The sequence below is a fragment of the Anabrus simplex genome, chromosome 2, assembly GCF_040414725.1.
Source record: "Anabrus simplex isolate iqAnaSimp1 chromosome 2, ASM4041472v1, whole genome shotgun sequence".
NCBI lineage: Eukaryota > Metazoa > Arthropoda > Insecta > Orthoptera > Tettigoniidae > Anabrus > Anabrus simplex.
The window spans coordinates 863287108-863309614 of NC_090266.1; the positions used below are offsets into that span (position 1 = coordinate 863287108).

A 22507-nucleotide genomic window follows, 5' to 3' on the forward strand; every position below is an offset into this window, starting at 1 on the left:
TTCCCACCTCAGCCATCCTGGAAGTGGTTTTCCGTGGTTTGCCACTTCTCCTCCAGGCAAATGCCGGGACGGTACCTAACTTAAGGCCACGGCCGTTTCCTTCCCCCTTCCTTGCCTGTCCCATCCAATCTCCCAACCCTCCACAAGGCCCCTGTTCAGCATAGCTGGTGAGGCCGCCTGGGCTAGGTACTGGTCATTCTCTCCAGTTGTATCCCCCGACCCAAAGTCTGAAGCTCCAGCATACTGCCCTTGAGGCGTAGAGGGAGGACGCCTCGCTGAGTCTGAGGGAAAAACCGAACCTGGAGGGTAAAACAGATTAAGAAGAAGAAGGGCTCAATGTGCTGACCATTTCGATTTATGCACATTCGGGCACGGTGTTCAATAGATCGTCTTGTGCGCTGAATCATTCCAGGTGTAATTGCTCGGCAGGCGTCCGTAATGAGTTGCCGGAGCTGGTGGGGTTTTTCCGGTGCTTGAGTGTAAAGGACGTTCTTCAAATGTCCCCACAAGAAGAAATCTAACGGCGTTAAATCATGTGATCTGGCGGGCCAAGGAGCAGGGCATTTCCCGGGCAGTTCCTCGTTCAGATGGTTACGAACGGGCAAAGTCGAATGTGGTGGAACTCCATCCTGTTGCAACCATATCGTCAAACGACCAGCAGCAGTGGGAGTTCCTGACGCAGAAAGTGCAGGTAGCGTGGGCCCATCCAATGGCCCTCAAAGGAATAAGGTCCAGTCAAATGATCCTCCAAGATTCCACACCAAACATTCACTCCCCAATCGTACTAGATGGCCCGCCTGTTGCACCCAGTGAGGTTTGTCCGGACTCCAACAGTGCATGTTGTGGCGATTGATGTTCCCATTATTGTGGAAGCGCGATTCGTTCGAGAACAATATTTGTTATACGAATGCTGCATTATTGTCCAGTCTGCCTAATAGCCACTGACAGAACCCCATTCGAGCTTCGAAATCCCGCCCATAGAGCTCTAGGTGCAGCTCAAGATGGTATGGGTGAAATTAATCTTCATGTGGTATTCGCCAGACAGACGGCTGGCTGGTGTTCACCTGGCGTACCATTGCCCTTGTACTGGTGTGTGAATTATTACGAGCTGCCTCCAGTACGGGCTCTTCTGTTTCACCCGATGTAACGGGCCTATCGCGGACTGGTGGCTGGTTGGAAATCACACCTGTTGCCCTTAGGTGTCTTTCAACGTGGTGGAATGTCGTAGCAGCCGGGGATCACCTGCCGGGATACCGTTCCTGCTACAGACGTAGTGCCTCGCACGCGTTTTGTCTTGCTTCCCCACAAATGAGGAGCATGTCAACGTATTCCTCTGTGGAAAACATACTGAATGACAGCAGAGATTACAGTACATTCAGGCCCTAACCAGCGGAGTATGCGCAGGGCACAAGATGTATAACAGCGTCATTTTACTGTTTGAATGTGGCAAACAAAGGCCTGTGTTTACGTATTCAAACATCATACCGTTGCGAAAACTATTGAATTATGCAGGATTCGAACCGCGGCTGGAACATTTCGTCGATTGCCAGGTGAACGTCTAACCACATCCGCTACACTACACTGCTACAAGCAATCTGGTAGTCTGTACACACGCCATCCGATTCGATGTTTAAGACATTACTTACTGCACTGGTACCTACTTTTATGCATTGATTCCCCTCTTCGTTACACCCGGTCACGAGGCACGACACATTAACCCTAGAATGGTAACAAGGAAAGTTAACGCTTATTAGTAACTATACTCTTCCAATTCGTACACGGCGCAAACAACGTCTGTAATGTCTCCTATGTTTCTTTTCTCCAATGTTCTTCATGTTAACTACATCACTAAGTATAGAGGTTAATTCAATTATATTTTCTTTCTGAAACTTGAATTGCGTGTACGTCTATGAGGCGTATTGTTACCATTCTAGGATTAACATAGTTACATTGTAAAAGGACGTTGCTACGTGATTTCGAGGCGTAATGTTTTCCGAAGGGTGGTATAACATTTCGCTAGAGTACAGAATCGTGTGCAAAGTGTACTCACTGAACATTAGTACTATCCAGTACGCCTGCAGGAGAATAGCACCCCTATAACCATGTGCACGCCAGTTGGGCTGCAGCAAACGATATTGGAAGGGGCTGCTGAATCGCACTGTATAGTTATAACGACATTTTACAATCAGTCTGATATTTTTTTAATATTCTCCATAATAAAATACCTTCCATTAATAAATACTTGCATTTATTTCCACGTATTACCATTCGTCTGCCTCTGTGGTGTAATGGTTAGTGTGATTAGCTGCCACCCCCGGAGGCCTGGGTTCGATTCCTGGCTCTGCCATGAAAGTCGAAGAGTGGTACGAGGGCTGGAACGGGGTCCACTCAGCCTCGGGAGGTCAAATGAGTAGAGGTGGGTTCGATTCCCACCTCAGCCATCCTGGAAGTGGTTTTCCGTGATTTCCCACTTCTCCTCCAGGCACATATCGGGGTGGTACCTAACTTAAGGCCACGGCCACTTCCTTCCCTTTCATTTGTCTATCCTTCCAATCTTCCCATCCCCCAACATGGCTCCTCTTCAGCATAGCAGGTGAGGCCGCCTGGGCGAGGTACAGGTCATCCTCCTCAGTTGTATCACCCGACCCAATGTCTCATGCATATGCACCTACCAAACTTACGCGTTCGCTCTGTATAGGAAAGGAGTGTTCCCTGCTTTGACTAGGAGTGCGAATATTTGTTTAGATTTTGTTCTTCTTCAGCTAGTAAATCACACAGTTCTAAATAAATTCCCCTGTTCGTTGAATCTTTGTCTTCATGATGACCACATGGTGCGAGTTCTTGTTTACCTAAGTAAACCTGGGATAAGGGTCCAAGAAAGTTCTTGTGTCATTTTTTTTATTGTGCTGAATAGCAGCATGACGCGAAATTTCTGACTGAGCGTGTTCAATTAGATTTCAGCCTAACATTGTTGATGAGCCATGTTTACTCCAATCAGAATCACCTCCTTTCTTCCTTTCTTTCTTTCTTAATCTGCTTACCCTCCAGGGTTGGTTTTCCCTCAGCCTCAGCGAGGGATCCCACCTCCACCGCCTCAAGGGCCTTAATTAAGGTACAGCCCCAGCATTTGCCTGGTGTGAAAATGGGAAACAACGGAAAACCATCTTCAAGGCTGCCGACAGTGGGGTTCGAATGCACTATCTCCCGGATGCAAGCTCACAGCTGCGCGACCTTAACCACACGGCCAACTCGCCCGGTAAAACTGAGATTAGAGGGGGTCGATAATTTACAGTCAGCTACTTTATCACCGATATATCAGATAGGCCTACGCTGTCACGGAAAAATCTGTGACAAAATTTCGTTTAATTTGTATACCCGAATCATGTTCACAGGGCTATGTTATCTGCTGTAGGTGCGTGGAGAAGCCAGCGCTACCTAGATTATAACCATCTACTACTTGAACAAAGCGAACTTACAAGGGAACATCGACAATGATTAAGTCGCCGATCGCGATGAAACTTGGAAAACACATTGAGGTACACGTAAAAAAGATGTCGGCATCAATTTTGGGTGCCAACATTCATTAGGGCCTTAACTACGGGGCCTAAAAGTTGCGACATTTCAAATTCCGCGCGATCAGCGATGAATACATGCTGGCCATTGCTAAGCCGGCGCACTGCGTGTCTGGAGACACGTCTCTGTACCCCCTCCCTCCCCCTCCAATTGGTTCGCCATCGCACGTTTCCCTTCTCCCCGCGCTTGCCGGCTGTTTAGCTGTCTAGCGCCATGTGATTATCATGTGCTTGGTAGGCTGAAAATGGATCTGGGTGGATGACGGTCCCGAAACGGTGAGGAGGTGAAAGCAACTGTTTCCAGGTGGTTACATAGCGCTGTAGGTGATTTCTACGCATCCGTAATCGGAAAGTTGGTTGACCGTTCCGAGGAATGTTTACAGTCTCTTGAGGACTATGTGGAAAAGTGAACTTACAATGTATGTTGTCATAGCCGTGTTGCCTATGTGTAGGTGGGTTCATAAATGGCCATAACTTGGAAGTGTAATTTTACTTTTCGATTCGGCCTTGTATTTTTCCTACTTCGAATGGCCTGATGAATGTTCCTCCGAAAAATCCTACCTGACATTGTCATCATATCAACTAAAAGTACTATAATTCCTCACTAGCCACCCACGACCGAAGAGTGCTCGTGACGGTAGTCATATATGCTTGTGCGTATTGTGACTGAATCACAGATCAATATCACACATATTTTTGTGTCGCAGATACACCAGTCACAGATATTCTGAAATATCACTAAGCTTACCCGTAACTGAGATATCATTAGAAATGTCAAACAGTGGTGCAGGAGAAGGCATGCTTCGCATGCGTCTCTTACTCGGACACTTCCGAAGCCAGCCGAATCGCAGAGCCGAAGAAACAGTTACCTGTCGTTGTCTCTTCACCGTCATCCATGCTGAGAGTTCGACATATTCCAAGCACTAATTGGTGCTTCATCCATTATTGTTACAATAACGAAGTCATGTTGACTGATCGATGTAACCAGTAGCTTCGTACCTCCAAATACTAATTGGGTAGATCAGTAGACCACGAACATTAATTGGGTAGACACTGCCTCAATATCTCGTAGCACGCTTCGTCATTGTTGAAGACGTTGTTTAGGAACATTGTTCCTACCACACCCATTTTGTATTATAGCCCGGCCTGGTTGTCACGGGACCTGTGGCTTTGTTGTTTGTCATTCTTCTCCCAGCATTTTGAATTTCTGCATGAATAATACCGGCTAATGGACTGTCAGCTGCGGGAACATCTGGGGCATATTAGGAGGGATATGTTTTACTCAACAGTTGACTATAATACTCATTCCTTCTGCGTTTTATTTTTTCATTCACCATAAGTAGCACATAATATTTACCTTTTATGTACTAGGGTTGTTTTATGTCTTTGATATTATTATGTGGATTTTTCTGCAATTTGTGGCCATTTATATCTGATTATAATTACTGCTGGCTTTTACTTAGAGCCACTGCACGTTTTGCCTCCTTTCTTGAGGCGCGAAATTTGTTGCGATCTTCTTCGGTTTTGCTTCTTTTCCATTATTTAAAGAGGGTCTTCTTAAGCTTGAGTTTTTTCTCTACCTTCATCGTATATATTGTGTTTAATGTCAGCAATTGCTCATTAGATAACCCTTAGATAAGCCCGATGACTGAAGTATGTTTGAAAACTATATCACACAGAGCTGGCAGATGCACCCTCTTGTTCTCCGTGGAGGTAATCGGTGAAGTTTTCACATAATTGTTGTTATTCATCATATTCTAGCTTGTACCAGCGCATTTTTCTTATCTTCTCCTTCCGTTTTACTATTACTGTTGGTCATGTGAAATCTGCCACTCGTGATGTTGTGTGGTCAGAGCTTCCCCTAGGATCATTGCGCAGTTTTTAAAGTTCTGACGGATTCGGTCTGCCAAAATACAGCTTATTTTCATACTTTGTGTACTCTTATAAAAGTATTATGGTGATTTTAACATTCCCAACCATCCACATACATAACTAACAGCTATTTCTCCCACCGCTATATGAATCATGAATTTAATTAACAAACAAAAATGATAATTCCACAAACACATCATTTAAAATATTTCTGATCTCCCTCTTTCTTTCCGCCTTCATAGATCTATCTACACGTTCCTGAACCTCGCTACTAATTGTCACATTGTAACACAGGTCACCTGGATTCAGGTGCCGCTTTCCTGCTCTCCTTGTACCGCTCCCTCGTTTCACATTCCACTACGAGGTTCAGATGTAAGTACCTCTAAGGATACCTGTTCTAGGCACCAAGCTCCCATACACCTACAGACGTGGTGTTGCGAAACTCTCCTCCCCTCAAAAACAGGACAGACGTTCTCTCGGTATGATGATATGCAAGCGAGTCGCACAGTTCACCTGCATACTACTCTTCACAGCATTAACCAACTCATTTCACTGGTCATAGTTGAGCTGGCTACGAGCCCCAGTATGTTAAGTCCAAGCAAGTCAGTCAGTCAGTCAGTCAGTCAGTCAGTCCTAGCAAGTCCACGTAAGCCCTTAAAATCACTTCATCCCACTTCCAACAAACAAATCATTGTGTCTCCTAGAAGCCTGCAGGCAGCGATCCAATAAGAACGTATCATGACTGGAATCCTTGTGAACAAGAAGCAGCCTTCTGACTCATTTCTTAATCCCAGATTTGGAAATACACCTAGTTGTGACGGATGAAATGAAACATAATGGCGTATGGCTTTTTAGAGCCGGGAGTATCCGAGGACATGTTCGGCTCGCCAGGTGCAGGTCCTTCGATTTGACACCCGTAGGCGACCTGCGCGTCGTGATGAAGATGAAATGATGATGAAGAAAACACATACACCCAGCCCCCGTGCCGGCGAAATTAACCAATGATAGTTAAAATTCCCGACCTTAACGGGAATCGAACCCGCGACCCCTGTGATCAAAGGCCAGCACGCTAACTATTTAGCCATGGAGGCGGACATTGTGACGGATGACACAACCAAATTACCATAGTTGGGTATCTCAGCCCAAATTTGGTTATATACTGAAATAATACGTACATATGGTTGCATAACTCAACTACTCTACACAATTTAATCACGTATTAATGCTGTTCGAACATTGCTTTCTTTACCTATACACAGGCCTACGTATACACAAATGCAAACAATTTAATATTTACAGTGCATAAAACAGCTTGTCGTGATATACAGTAAAATATAGACCAAAGCAAACCTTATGGCACTACAGCCCATGAAGGGCCTTAGCCTACCAAGCAAACGTTGCTCAGCCCGAAGTATTACAGACTAGAAGGTGTCGTGTGGTCAGCATGACGAATCCTCTCGGCCGTTATTCTTGGCTTTCTAGACCGGGGCTGCTATCTCACCCTCAGATAGCTCCTCAATTATAATCACGTAGGCTGAGTGGATCTCGAACCAACCCTCAGGTCTAGATGAAAATCCCTGTCCTAGCCGGGAATCGAACCCGAGGCCTCCGGTTAACAGGCAGGCACGCCACCCCTACACAGCGGGGGCGGCATAAAGTATAGAAACTTGACATTAATTGTGGCTTATTTCTCATGAATGAGGGGATGTAATATGATACATGTTTCAATATCACGTAGACGTTCTTCTTCTATTCTGCTCTTTCTTCCAGCTGACATCTTCTCTAGTACGTGGTACGGACATTACACGTGTTCTGTATCCGGCTTTACGACCGGATGCCTGTCCTGACGCCCAACCCTATGTAGAAGGATGTAGGCCTACTCAATATTACGCGTTGCTCTGGTGTTCGATGAAGTTGTGTGTTGTGTGAAGTGAAGATACTTATTATGACAAACACAAGCACCCAGCCCCCCCCCCCCCCCGCCGCTGGAAAAATTATACGTGATCAAAATTCCCGGCTCCGTCGGGAATCAAAACCGGCCTGTCCGCATCAAAGACCTCTTCGCTGAATATTCAGCCAAGCAGTCAGACTATTATAATAGTTAGAGCTCATTACTATACATGTTATACGGGTTGGAGTACAGTGCTGTGCTCATAAGCTAGGAATGCTAGTTCCGACTGACACACAGAACTTTATCTCGCATTATTCACATCATACAATAGATTCTTGCCGGAAACAACAGGGCTTATTCTCAGTCGTAACACTATTGATTCTTACGAAACGACTTAGGAGAGAATATTAAACACTGTGGCTCACACAATCGTGCGGATAACAACACCTTCTTAGCTCCGCGTACTGTAATGAACGAGGACGTTAAAGAACGGGACCATGGATTGAAAGTCAGCTGTTATTCCCGAGTCTTCAGTAGCGATTCAAGGTAATCTTTGAATTTAGAATTAAACTGAATTACATAAAATTTACGTGGACTACACTATAATGGAATGATAAATAAATATCAATATTAGGTACCAAATTCCAGTAAGTTATGATACGGAATATAATGCAAATTTTAGGGCCAAATTGTGAGCAGAAAATGTACACTTACTCGTAATGTACACATTACATTACTACTGGTGCCGCAGGAAATTCTGGCTTTGCTCTTCAAGTTGTTTGCATTGTTCGGTAATTTTAAGCCTTAAAACTTATTAAGCATCCACGTCATGTACAGATGGAATCCTGGAAGGGCCGTCCTTTCTGCATGCCGCGTGTCGGTGACCGAGGGCGCTTTCGGCGTAACACCGTTCTTGTACGCCCGTAGAAAACCCATCGACTTTGAGGAATGGATTATCAGACTAAAAACAATAAAATTCCCCCGTTACGGTAACTGTTGAAGCTGCTCTCTCTCAGCCGTAGACCATTATTGTTGTAGGATATGATATAATTCCGCTTCACTCTCTGTAATTCAGCTCCATGGATCAACATTTCAGTGTGAGTTACATTTAAAAATCAACAGCACGTAAATTTACGCTGTCTGACACTTAATTTAGAAGTTATGAAAAGCAAAAAACCGATCAATTACTTATGTGTCAGAATTAACCGCACTGTGTGCTGTACGGAAGCTTATCGCAGACTGGCTGAGACTATGACATCACTGGGCGAGCTATGAGTGTCTGACGGCCATTGCATCATCCACTCGCCCAGACACAGCACAGAGAATAACTGGCAATTTGACTGAGACTCGCACTATACTTGTGATTTGAGAAAAATACAGATGACCTGTGCTTTCGTGAGGTCTCATTTTATGTATGTTACTGTTTTCGGGGCTGAGAGCCTCAGGCCACAGAGCGCAGCCCTTCTGAGCTCAAGTTGGTGTGTTCGATCCCGATACAGGCCAATGGTATATTATGAAGGTGCACAAATACGCCAACCTTGCGTCGCTGGATTTATCGATTTATCAAACACCTGCAGAAGGACATTTCAACATCTCGGCGTCTCCATAGAAGAGTTAGTGGGTCGTAGTACCAGTAACATAACTTTATCATTTAGGCATGGAATGGTATTTGAAATGAACAATTGATTGTGAGAAATCCTGAAGAAAACAACACTCTGGTTAGTCTAAATTGAAGTCGAGAATAGATCCTCAGATTTCCAAAAAATTCGTAAATTCTTCTCCGGTCAGAGGTACATACTGTATAAGTTCCGACACATTTGTATGACCCTCATTTCAAGTTTACTAATGATTCCTGTAAATGGCTGGATAGTGAGTTGTTATCAGATCTCTGTACTTACAGTGGGTAAAATTCGAAAGCCTGGTGGTTCTTGTGTGTGCACTTGTAGTTAATAGGTTCTAGGACTGGGTAAGAAATGGACATTGCCTCAACGTTAAGTAGTATAATTGGATGGTTCGGAGGCCACCACCACCACCGGCTCCCAGAGGCCTACTCCACCACCACCACAGCCAGAGGCCTTCCCAGGGGCCTCCTCCACCACAGCCAGAGGCCTCTTCCAGTGCTGCCAACTTAACCTTACTAGCGCGAAATTTGAATTGGTAAACAAAGCCACGTGCATTTTTTGACAGCCACGTGCTTTTTGACAGACAACAACGCATCGCTAACCTCACTGCTGCCATCTTGACGGGCCTAAACCTCAGTAGTACCAACTTTACCTAACTAGCGCGAGATTTGAATAGGTAAACAAATCCACGTGTTTTTTGACAGACAAACAACGCATCGCTAACCTCAGTACTGCCTTCTTGACGGGCCTAAACCTCAGTAGTAGAAACTTATCCTAACTAGCGCGAGATTTGAATAGGTAAACAAATCCACGTGCTTTTTGACAGCTGTCATCCGCCATCTTTAAACTACAGAACACCGTGCTGCCCTCTTTATCGCAGTAGCTGCGAATTCGTCACCTGTCATCCGCAGTGCTGCTATCTTAACGGGCTTAAACCTTAGTGCTACCAACTTAACCTCACCAGCGCCAGGTTTGAATCGGTAAACAAATCCACGTGCTTTTTTTGACAGCTGTCATCCGCCATCTTTAATCTATAGAGCACAGTGCTGCCCTCTTTAGCTACTTACCTTTGAAATGTGGTGACGGATAGTTTGAAAAATGCTTTTTGACAGCAGCCATTTATCCTCTCATTGTGTACAATTAAACGAGTGTTGAAAAGCTCGTGGAGTAGCAACGGTCAAGACAGACATTTAAACGTACGAAGTAATTCCAACTCATCTGTTCAGTCTTCTGATTGTCAGCAGTGGGTGAGAGAAATTGAAGTCAACTGTGTGTATTCCTAGGGCCCGCCAGAATATTTAAATCAGCAGAGCTCCTCTCTACGCTGAACTGCGGGGGGGGGGGGGGAGGGAGAGCAAGGGAACAAGTTAATTAGTAGTGCATAATATCCTACAGATGTGGTACATTACTCTTCTTTAATTGATCATACTGTAGATCAATACATCAAACTAGTCAAGTTATACGCCATGAAGTTCCCAAATATCTGACTGACAAGTACGGTGATAAATAAAGAGTCCCATCGTACACATTGTGGCCTATCTCATGTAGTTCAATTCCTCACATGCTTCTACATAATTCAGAGTGTATTTGCAATTCCGTCAACTGCCAACAGAATGATTTTACTCCCTTTGGTTCCATATATAAATTGACATTTATTTTACTATACGGAACATTCCCTGTATAATCAGTTCCATAAAGATACTTATCGAGAAAATAACTTCATCCATTTTTCACTAACAAGTTTTCGGTATTCTGGTGGGTTGCGACATGTTTTGAGACTATTAGAGACACTGTTGTATAATATTTTAAGATATTTATGATCCGAAAGACACCATATCTCTGTTTGCGAGCTCCCTCGAGCCGCATCCCAACCACGGAGAGTTCTCTACCTCAACATTTTAAAACGATTATAAGTCCCTTGAAAGTTACCGATAAAGTTTCTTGTGATAGGTCTTCTGTTCTCAGACTGCTTGGAACAGCGCACTTCCTGTAAGATTACATTCCTTTGAAGAATGTAGCTAGCATGCTATGCGGTACTACAATTAACACTTTCGTGATTATTAGGGTTTATATCATCTTCTTCTTCTTCTTCTTCTCCTCCTTTATGGCCTTTATCCTAGTTTCTTGGGTTCGGTACAGTACTTTGAGAGGATTTGGCCCAATTTCCCGATCGAATGCTCTTCGTGATGCAGTCCTATGTGGAGGGATGTATTCGCTGTATTTCTGTGGTGGTTGGTACTGAGGTGTGTATATAGATATGTACTAAGACGAACACAATCAACCAGTCGGCGAGCTACAGGAATTAACCATCATCATCATCATCATCATCTGTTTACCCTCCAGGTTCGGTTTTTCCCTCGGACTTAGCGATGGATCCCACCTCTACCGCCTCAAGGGCAGTGTCCTGGAGCTTCAGACTCTTGGTCGGGGGATACAACTGGGGAGTATGACCAGTACCTCGCCCAGGCGGCCTCACCTGCTATGCTGAACAGGGGCCTTGTGGAGGGATGGGAAGATTGGAAGGGATAGGCAAGGCAGAGGGAAGGAAGCGGCCGTGGCCTTAAGTTAGGTACCATCCCGGCATTCGCCTGGAGGAGAAGTGGGAAACCACGGAAAACCACTTCCAGGATGGCTGAGGTGGGAATCGAACCCACCTCTACTCAGTTGACCTCCAGAGGCTGAGTGGACCCCGTTCCAGCCCTCGTACCACTTTTCAAATTTCGTGGCAGAGCCAGGAATCGAACCCGGGCCTCCGGGGGTGGCAGCTAATCTCGCTAACCACTACACCACAGAGGCGGACCAGGAATTAACCATACACAGTAAAAATTCCCTACCCAGCCGGTAATCGAAACTGGAGCCCTTTGAACCGGAAACCACTACACCGACATCGGATTAAATTATCCCCACCAAATTTCTCTCAATACTGGCTTATTGGAGCACCTATTTCCCATTCTTGATTTGTGCTGCTAACTGGCGTGGATAATTATAAAATTTAAAAAATGCATGAAAGACGTATTGTGAATTCTAAGGTTGGCTTGCATACTTACTTACGAGAATGTGTTGTAATGGATGCTAGAGCTAGAAGTTATTGTAGGCTTATGGCAATATCTTCTCAAACGGAATTTGCAAGTAATTATCTTTTTGTACTTAAACACCGTGCCAAATTTGAGGTATTTCTATTTTAATGTTAATAAGGAAAAAAATTGATGTAAGTGCAAACTAAGTTCCAAGAAAGTATATAGAAATGTAAGTGATTTGTACTAAAAAGTATTACTGTAAGTATTCAGTTATAGGCGATATTTTGTGTCCCTAGAGTGCATTCGAAAAGTATAGAACAATTAGTAAGTGCATAAAAGATGTTAGCAAATTGAAAGAATGGTTAATAGAATTTAATATAGTTCCTACATTTTTTACAAATTTCTAAATATCCGAATAAATTTAAATAACTTCTGTTCCATATAATACGATCATTGAACTTAATGAAAATATATTTCTCTGAAATTACCTTCGTTGATAATTTGGCCATATAATTTGGGATAGGTAATATTGTATTTTGGGGATTGGAACTTCTTGATCGTCAGCTACACGAATTACAAAGTCTCCTTGAACTCTGGTATTATTTGCGACGGTATACACCCCAGATCCATTTGTGGTTAGACGTAGTCTATGTACGCTACGCCATGTTTTTTTTGTGTGTGTGCTGGCGCATGTTATTACTTTCATTGATTTGTCTCCGGTTCATAATTATCTTTGACAAAATGAAAGAAGTAGAGGTACGGTCGACACCAGTAATACCATTCACTTGCATTTCGTTTCTATGATGAAAGGTGTGATGAAGTCGCTTGAAGGGTGAGTTGGTGTAGGGTATGTATTTTAGTAGCAGAACATACTGTACATTCAGGATCGTATGAGAAATCAGCTAAAAACACTTTTCTTCTCATCTAGAGCAGTGGTTCTCAAACATTTTCGGGTCACTGCCTCCGTAAACGGATCATCAATTTGATTTACGTAGCGCCTATTCAGATAAATCTTACGGCGACGATAGGGAAGGTGGGAAGGTACAGCCCCAGCATTTGCCTGCTGTGAAAATGGGAAACCATGGAAAATTACCTTCACGGCTGTCGACGGTGGGATTCGAGTCCACTATCTCCCAAATGCAAGCTCAAAGCTGGGCAACACTAACCGCACGGCCAACTCAATCGGTTATGAACTCATCGACAATGCCCCTTACTTGTATTACACTCACACTATATTCAGAAAAGTGATTCACACGCTGTACAAGAATATTTAGAATATTTAGAGTGATGCTTTCACGGCCACTAATTGTAGACATGATAATACAATTTTGGGCTTTTGCCATCTCAGAAAACAAGGCGAAATTCTTTGCGTTTCGCAGAAACATTTGCGCCGCCTCTGTGGTGTAGTGGTTAGCGTGATTAGCTGCCACCCCCGGAGGCCCGGGTTCGATTCCCGGCTCTGCCACGAAATTTGAAAAGTGGTACGAGGGCTGGAACGGGGTCCACTCAGCCTCGGGAGGTCAACTGAGTAGAGGTGGGTTCGATTCCCACCTCAGCCATCCTCGAAGTGGTTTTCCGTGGTTTCCCACTTCTCCTCCAGGCGAATGCCGGGATGGTACCTAACTTACGGCCACGGCCGCTTCCTTCCCTCTTCCTTGCCTATCCCTTCCAATCTTCCCATCCCTCCACAAGGCCCCTGTTCAGCATAGCAGGTGAGGCCGCCTGGGCGAGGTACTGGTCATACTCCCCAGTTGTATCCCCGACCAAGAGTCTGAAGCTCCAGGACACTGCCCTTGAGGCGGTAGAGGTGGGATCCCTCGCTAAGTCCGAGGGAAAAACCGAACCTGGAGGGTAAACAGATGATGATGATGATGATGATGAGAAACATTTGCTCCGCGTCTTCAGTAGAATATCTCGACTGTTCACATTCATTTTACAAGTTGCTTTACGTCACACCGATACAGATATGCTTAATGGCGACTATGGGACAGGAATGGGCTAGGAGTGGGAAGGAAGCGGCCATGGCATTAAGATACAGCCCCAGCATTTGTCTGGTGTGAAAATGGGAAACCGCGGAAAACCATCTTCAGGGCTGCCGTCAGTGGGGTCCAAAACTACTATCTCCCGAATACTGGATACTGGCCGCACATAAGGACTGCAGTTACCGAGATCGGCCGTCTGTTCACGAGCAAGACTTCTCTAATAATAAAGATTTGAATTTAAGAATGCTTTACCGTTGGCATATTGAAAGTGGTTCACTCGTCCACTGAGCTACATCCCAACACACTGCTCATTTATCGATTGCAACCGTTCTTAACCCTCTACTGCGTACTATTTCCATTAGGCAACAAATAACTTTTCACCAGTGTAAATGGATAAATTTTATAGACAGAGGTAATTTTACGGCACACCTTCAACTGTACAGTCAATTAAACACATATCCCAGTGACGTCTTGTTTTTTTTACATAACATAAGACAAAACAGCCCTACAGCCAAAGGTACTCCTTCCACCCCGTCAACATCCACGCGAACCAACCACCGTTTATTTTACGTGGGCCCTCCCCGTCATATAACCACAGGCTTCAGGAGTACCTCTGGCTCAACCTCAAAGACATTACCGACCTGCGGTCGTGCAAGTATACTTGCGCCCTGCAATACCCACCCATGGCCAGTAGGCAGTGATATTCGGTCTTTGAATGTTAAAAGCTTACCGTAAAATCGTGGAAAACCGTATATATATATTCTAACATGGCAATCCACATCACATACGAGTAATAAAACAAAACAGCCCTACAGGCCCAGTTAAGAATTGCTGGTATATCTAAACCACATTACCACATTGAACATTAAAGCTTGAAATTTTCTTCACCAAACGGAAGTAGAAGAAGAAGAGGAAGAAGGTAGTTTTACGGCACACCTTCAACTGTACAGTCTAAACCACTGAGGCTTAAATTATTTTATTCTTTATGTGGATTGGTCTTCAGTATATGTTCCCGTTGTCATCATCATCATCATCTGTTTACCCTCCAGGTTCGGCTTTTTCCCTCGGACTCAGCGAGGGATCCCACCTCTACCGCCTCACGGGCAGTGTCCCGGAGCTTCAGACACTTGGTCGGGGATACAACTGGGGAGAATGACCAGTAACTCGCCCAGGCGGCCTCACCTGCTATTCTGAACAGGGGCCTTGTGGAGGGATGGGAAGATTGGAAGGGATAGGCAAGGAAGAGGGAAGGTAAACGGCCGTGGCCTTAAGTTAGGTACCATTCCGGCATTCGCCTGAAGGAGAAGTGGGAAATCACGGAAAAACACTTCCAGGATGGCTGAGGTGGGAATCGAACCCACCGCTACTCAGTTGACCTCCCGAGGCAGAGTGGAACCGGTTCCAGCCCTCGTACCACTTTTCAAATTTCGTGGCAGAGCCGGGAATCGAACCCGGACCTCCGGGAGTGGCAGCTAATCACGCTAACCACTACACCACAGAGGCGGACTGTTCCCGTTGTAACATCGCAAACCGTGAACATTGTCCACTAAGTTGTCCTTCATTCTTCACATTCAACCGATGCGGCAGCCATATTACTTTTGTAACAATCAATCAATCAATCAATCAATCAATCAATCAATCAATCTGCACTCTCTACGATGTCATAAGACCTTAATAAGAGGTGATAGGGATTGGACCAATGTACCAAGGTATTCTTTCCAATTATATAAAGAAAGTCTAGGTAAAAACAGATAGGGAATCTGCAACATGAGTTCTGCATGAAGAAGGGGTTAAATGTACTTTGTAACATTCAAAACGTTTAGAGATGCCGGGGATAGAAGCCGCCGCCTTTCACATGCAAAAGGGAACGCTCTACCACTGAGCTACATCCCCACATACTGATCATTTATCGATTACAACCCGTCTTATTATCTGCCAGAGGAGTTTAGGGTAAAGATGTGGTAAAATGTACCACGCAACGTCAAATCTTGTGGAGACGCCGGGGATCGAACCGGGGCCTTTCACATGCAAGGCAAACGCTCTACCACCGAGTTACATCCCACCACACTGCTCAGTTATCGATTGCAACCTTTCTTAATCCTCTACTACATACTGTTGCCATTAGGCAACCAATAACTTTTCACCTGTGTAAATGGATAAAGGTTATAGACAGAGGTAGTTTTACGGCACACCTTCAACTGTACAGTCAATTAAACACATATCCCCGTGATGCCTTTTTTTTTACATAACATAAGACAAAACAGCCCTACAGCCAAAGGTACTCCTTCCACCCCGTCAACATCCACGCGAACCAACCACCGCTTATTTTACGTGGGCCCTCACCATCATATTACCACAGTCTTCAGGAGTACCTCAAAGACATTACCGACCTACGGTCGTGTAAGTACACTTGCGCCCTCCAATACGTACCCATGGCCAGTAGGCAGTAATGATCGGTCATTGAATGTTAAAAGCTTACCGTAAAATCGTGGAAAACCGTATATATATACCAATATGGCAATCCACATAACATACGAGTGTTAAAACAAAACAGCCCTACAGGCCCAGTTAAGAATTGCTGGTATATCTAAACCACATTACCACAGTGAACATTAATGCTTGAAATTTTCTTCACCAAACGGAAGTAGAGGAAGAAGATAGTTTTACGACACACCTTCAACTGTACAGTCTAAACCACTGAGGCTTAAATTATTTTATTATTTATTAGGATTCGTTCCCGTTGTAACATCGCAATCAGTGAACATTGTCCACTAAGTGGTCCTTCATTGTTTACATTCAACCGAAGCGGCGGCCATATTGCTTTTGTAACTATCAATCAATCAATCAATCTGCACTCTCTACGATGGCATCAGACCTTAATAAAAAGATGTTAGGGATTGGACCTATGTACCAAGGTATTCTTTGCAATTATACAAAGAAAGTGTAGGTAAAAACAGACAGGGAATCTGCAACATGAGTTATGTATGAAGAAGGTGTTAAATGTACTTTGTATCATGCAAAGCCTTTGGCGATGCCGGGGATGAAGCCGCCGCCTTCCACATGCAAAGCGAACGCTCTACCACTGCGCTACATCCCCACATATTAAACACTTATCGATTATAACCCGTCTTATTATCTGCCACATGAGTTTTGGGTAAAGATGTGGTAAAATGTACCATGCAACGTCAAATCATTTGGAGATGCCGGTGATCGAACCCGGGGCCTCTCACATGCAAAGCGAACGCTCTACCAGTGAGCTACATCCCCACACACTGCTCTTTATTGATTGCAACCGTTCTTAATCCTCTACTGCATACTGTTGCCATTAGGCAGCAAATAACTTTTTACCTGTGTAAATGGATAAATGTTATAGACAGAGGTAGTTTTACGGCACACCTTCAACTGTACAGTCAATTAAACACATATCCCAGTGATGCCTTGTTTTTTTCATCATCATCATCATCTGTTTACCCTCCAGGTTCGGTTTTTCCCTCGGACTTAGCGAGGGATCCCACCTCTACCGCCTCAAGGGCAGTGTCCTGGAGCTTCAGACTCTTGGTCGGGGGATACAACTGGGGAGTATGACCAGTACCTCGCCCAGGCGGCCTCACCTGCTAAGCTGAACAGGGGCCTTGTGGAAGGATGGTAAGATTGGAAGGGATAGGCAAGGAAGAGGGAAGGAAGCGGCCGTGGCCTTAAGTTAGGTACCATCCCGGCATTCGCCTGGAGGAGAAGTGGGAAACCACGGAAAACCACTTCCAGGATGGCTGAGGTGGGAATCGAACCCACCTCTACTCAGTTGACCTCCCGAGGCTGAGTGGACCCCGTTCCAGCCCTCGTACCACTTTTCAAATTTCGTGGCAGAGCCGGGAATCGAACCCGGACCTCCGGGGGTGGCAGCTAATCACGCTAACCACTACACCACAGAGGCGGCTCGCCTTGTTTTTTTACATAACATAATACAAAACAGCCCTACAGCCAAAGGTTCTCCTTCCACCCCGTCAAAATCCACGCGAACCAACCACCGTTTATTTTACGTGGGCCCTCCCCATCATATTACCACAGACTTCAGGAGTACCTCTGGCTCAACCTCTGGCTTAAATTATTTTATTATTTATGTGTATTTATGGTGTAGTGGTTAGCGTGATTAGCTGCCACCCCCGGAGGCCAGGGTTCGATTCCCGGCTCTGCCACGAAATTTGAAACGTGGTACGAGGGCTGGAAATGGGTCCACTCAGCCTCGGGAGGTCAACTGAGTAGAGGTGTGTTCGATACCCACCTCAGCCATCCTGGAAGTTGTTTTCCGTGGTTTCCCACTTCTCCTCCATGCGAATGCCGGGATGGTACCTAACTTAAGGCCACGGCCGCTTCCTTCACTCTTCCTTGCCTATCCCTTTCAATCTTCCCATCCCTCCAGAAGGCCCCTGTTCAGCATAGCACGTGAGGCCGCCTGGGCGAGGTACTGGTCATACTCCCCAGTTGTATCCCCGACCAAGTGTCTGAAGCTCAAGTTCACTGCCCTTGAGGCGGTAGAGGTGGGATCCCTCGCTAAGTCCGAGGGAAAAACCGAACCTAGAGGGTAAACACATGATGATGATGATGATGATGTGGATTGGTCTTCAGTATATGTTCCCGTTGTAACATCGCAATCCGTGAACATTGTCCACTAAGTTGTCCTTCATTGTTTACATTCAACCGATGCAGCGGCCATATTTCTTTTGTAAACTATCAATCAATCAGTCAATCAATCAATCTGCACTCTCTACGATGGCATCAGACGTTAATAAAAAGATGTTAGGAACTGGACCAATGTACGAAGGTATTCTTTGCAATTATATAAAGAAAGCCTAGGTAAAAACAGATAGGGAATCTGCAACATGAGTTCTGCATGACGAAGGGGTTAAATGTACTTTGTATCATTGAAAACTTTTGGCGATGCCGGGCATTGAAGCCGCCGCATTCACATGCAAAGCGAACGCTCTACCACTGCGCTACATCCCCACATACTGATGCGCTATCGATTACAACCCGTCTTATTATCTGCCGCAGGAATTTTGGGTAAAGATGTGGTAAAATGTACCATTCTACGTCAAATCTTTTGGAGACGCCGGGGATCGAACCCGGGGCCTTTCACATGCAATGCGAACGCTCTACCACTTAGCTACATCCCCACATACTGTCCATTACTCGATTACAACCCTTCTTATTATCTGCCACAGGAGTTTTGCGTAAGGATGTGGTAAATTGTACCATGCAACGTCAATTCTTTTGGAGATGCCGGGGATCGAACCCGGGGCCTTTCACGTGCAATGCGAACGCTCTACCAGTGAGCTACATCCCCACACACTGCTCAGGTGTCGATTGCAACCGTTCTTAAGCCTCTACTGCATACTGTTGCCATTAGGCAACAAATAACATTTCACCTGTGTAAATGTTATAGACAGAGGTAGTTTTACGGCACACCTTCAACTGTACAGTCAATTAAACACATATCCCAGTGATGCCTTGTTTTTTTTTTGTTACACATAACATATGACAAAACAGCGCTACAGCCAAAGGTACTCCTTCCACCCCGTCAACATCCACGCGAACTAACCACCGTTCGTGTCCTCCCATGAGTTCCGATTCCCATGATTTCCAAGTCCCGCCAGTTCCGAATCCTTTCGCAAATTAGCTATCTGCCACTTACACTACCTGAGCGAGTCCCGTCAGTTCCGAACACTACCTGAGCGAGTTTCTGCTTAGTTTCCTACAGCAAAATTTTATTAATTTGTTTATTACTGAAACAAATAAAGTCCATTGTTAGCGTCAGCCAGAAGTGCGTGCAGTATCTGTATCAGCATGTGCCGTCATCAAAATAATCAATTTTGAGTTATATTTACCCAAAGTTCTTAAAATATTATCAGCATGTCGCTTCGTCTTTGAACTGCTTTTTTTTAAAAATCTTATTTACAAGTACTTAGTAATCACCACGTATCTTCGTCAAATTGATATTTTAACTGAATTTTTATCTTATTTACAAGTCACTTAGTAATGAGCACGTTGCTTCGTCAATTTTGATATTTTAACTGAATTATTCTTCTTTTTATAGGTAGGCCTACTCTAATCGATATGTACAGCAAAAGAAACATATCTTAAAAATGCTGTTAAATCAACGGTCTCTTCAAACTGTTGAGTTGCTCTTTGTAATCCATTGCAACATATTTTCTTTTCCGTTTTGTGGCTTGCAAATTCAACTCTGCCCGCATAATTTTTTCGTCTGAATTTTGAGGCTCCGTCAAACACCAAGTCTCTTACACGGGTATGTGGTTTTCCGCATTTCAGATTCAGCTTATGGTTCCAACCATCTACAGAGTTAATCGTCCTATGCCTCTTCCCTTGGCAATTCCACACTTCAAGCGAATATGCACGTTTTCAAGCCATTGTCGACAAAGTAATCAAAAAACTCGATTAAGTTTTCATTGTCCGAGGCCGTGCTATAAATGTGCAGCCTACCGTCTTCTACTTTTTCTGGTTTGAGGAATGCAAGTGCGGTACACTGCCTGATGGTGTTTCTGATTTCACGGCTTGTTTTATACATGCCTGAAAGCCAATTTCTTGCACTTTTCTCCAAATACTTTCGCTTAAGTGGAAAAGAACTTCTTCTACCGCTTTGATAGTTCCAACCTCAAAATCTATGTTTACTATTTCAGGTGACCATTCAGGTATTACATCAAGGATTCTTTGAAGAGGCGAACATAAGTGGCTTTGTTCTTGTTTGGAAGCAGTGCGAAAACAGCAGGTGTTACATTTATCTCCTCTGTGTTGCTTCCCAAGTCTACATGAATGGTGTACACTTGTACACGTAGAGTTTCTTCAGCTAAATTTACTTCATCTCGATGCATTGGTTCTTTCTGCACTCCTTGTGCTTTACTCCGCTGCCTGTACAATGAACTCTTTAAACTTTGAAACTGACGCATTCGAGTCACTAACTCGTATCCTGTCTGATGCAAGTGTGCGAATTCTTCGTCGTATATCTGAAGAAAAAAAAAACACATGAAGTTAGAATGGTTGAATTTACCGTTTGTAATTAGGTAATTAATGATTACAATATTGTTAAATTACAATAATTGTTAAATAATGAGGCATATCACATGAATCATATTAGATCAATAAACATGATTACATTATTCCTAAGCATATTAGATGAAGATAAATGTTATATTATTTAATCATTCACGTTTTAACCTTATATTTAATGTGGCTCAAAAGTCCAACAACCCTATGTTCATTTTCAGTATTTGGTTTTTAAAAAAGCTTGTAAAAAATAAAGAGAAGCAATAAGAAAAGTGTACGAATCATCCTTACCTATGAGACTGAAGTGTCATTCTCCTCGCGAGCTCTTTCTTGGCCATGGAAGTCGTTTTGAACACTTCAACGCTGGCCACACCATGAGCACAATCATGGTCCACTTCTTTAATCAATTCCCGATTTTTAAAAATCACTTTTCCGGCACATGGTTTTGCAGCACAAATCCACACTTCACTTGATTTATTGTCGCGCTTTCTTATAAAAACGATAACCATTAAATATAAAAATTTGGTTTCCTTTAATGCTAGTTATGAGCTCCATGTTTATCCGCTCCACTCAAAGACACTAAGACAAATGACTTGAATATATCCCTTCGGTACCTGGTGGTAAGGCCATTAACTCTTCAAGGTCGCGTCGTACTAATATTAGCCGGTCAAACCTCGGAACTGAGAGCTGGGTTTTCCAGACACATTCGGAACTAGTGGGACAGATTAGCTTATTTACTCAGGTGTGAATACGAGGTAGGAACTCATGGGACGTTTTTCCTAAGCATTTTGTTTTCGGAACTCACGGGAATGGAACTCGTGGGACGGAACCCCACCGTTTATTTTACGTGGGCCCTCCCCATCATATTACCACAGGCTTCAGGAGTACCTCAAGGACATTACCGACCTACGGTCGTGCAAGTATACTTGCACCCTGCAATATGTACCCATGGCCAGTAGGCAGTAATGTTCGGTCTTTGAATGTTAAAAGCTTACCGTAAAATCGTGGAAAACCGTATATATATTCCAATATGGCAATCCACATCACATACGAGTGTTAAAACAAAACAGCCCTACAGGCCCAGTTAAGAATTGCTGGTATATCTAAACCACATTACCACACTGAACATTAAAGCTTGAAATTTTCTTCACCAAGTCGCCTGTGTTGTGTAGAGGTTAGCGTGATTAGCTGCGCCCCCTGAGGCCCGGGTTCGATTCCCGGCTATGCCACGAAATTTGAAAAGTGGTACGATGGCTGGAACGGGGTCCACTCAGCCTCGGGAAGTCAACTGAGTAGAGATGAGTTCGATTCCCACCTCAGCCATCCTTGAAGTGGTTTTCCGTGGTTCCCACTTCTCCTCCAGGCGAATGCCGGGATGGTACCTAACTTAAGGCCACGGCCGCTTCCTTCCCTCTTCCTTGCCTATCCCTTCCAATCTTCCCATCCCTCCACAAGGCCCCTTTTCAGCATTGCAGGTGAGGCCGCCTGGGCGAGG

The 22507-nt window shown here is 44.4% G+C and overlaps 3 non-coding genes across 3 annotated transcripts; all 3 read right to left on the reverse strand.

Moving 5' to 3' along the window:
- Nucleotides 1-17151: 17151 nt before the first annotated feature.
- Nucleotides 17152-17223, reverse strand: TRNAA-UGC (transfer RNA alanine (anticodon UGC)). The gene has a single exon. It is a non-coding gene; the product is annotated as a tRNA-Ala (tRNA).
- A 1832-nt stretch (nt 17224-19055) lies between these two features.
- TRNAA-UGC (transfer RNA alanine (anticodon UGC)) lies at nt 19056-19127 on the reverse strand. The gene has a single exon. It is a non-coding gene; the product is annotated as a tRNA-Ala (tRNA).
- Nucleotides 19128-19225: 98 nt separating this feature from the next.
- On the reverse strand, nt 19226-19297 carry TRNAA-UGC (transfer RNA alanine (anticodon UGC)). Its single transcript has one exon. It is a non-coding gene; the product is annotated as a tRNA-Ala (tRNA).
- Nucleotides 19298-22507: the final 3210 nt, after the last annotated feature.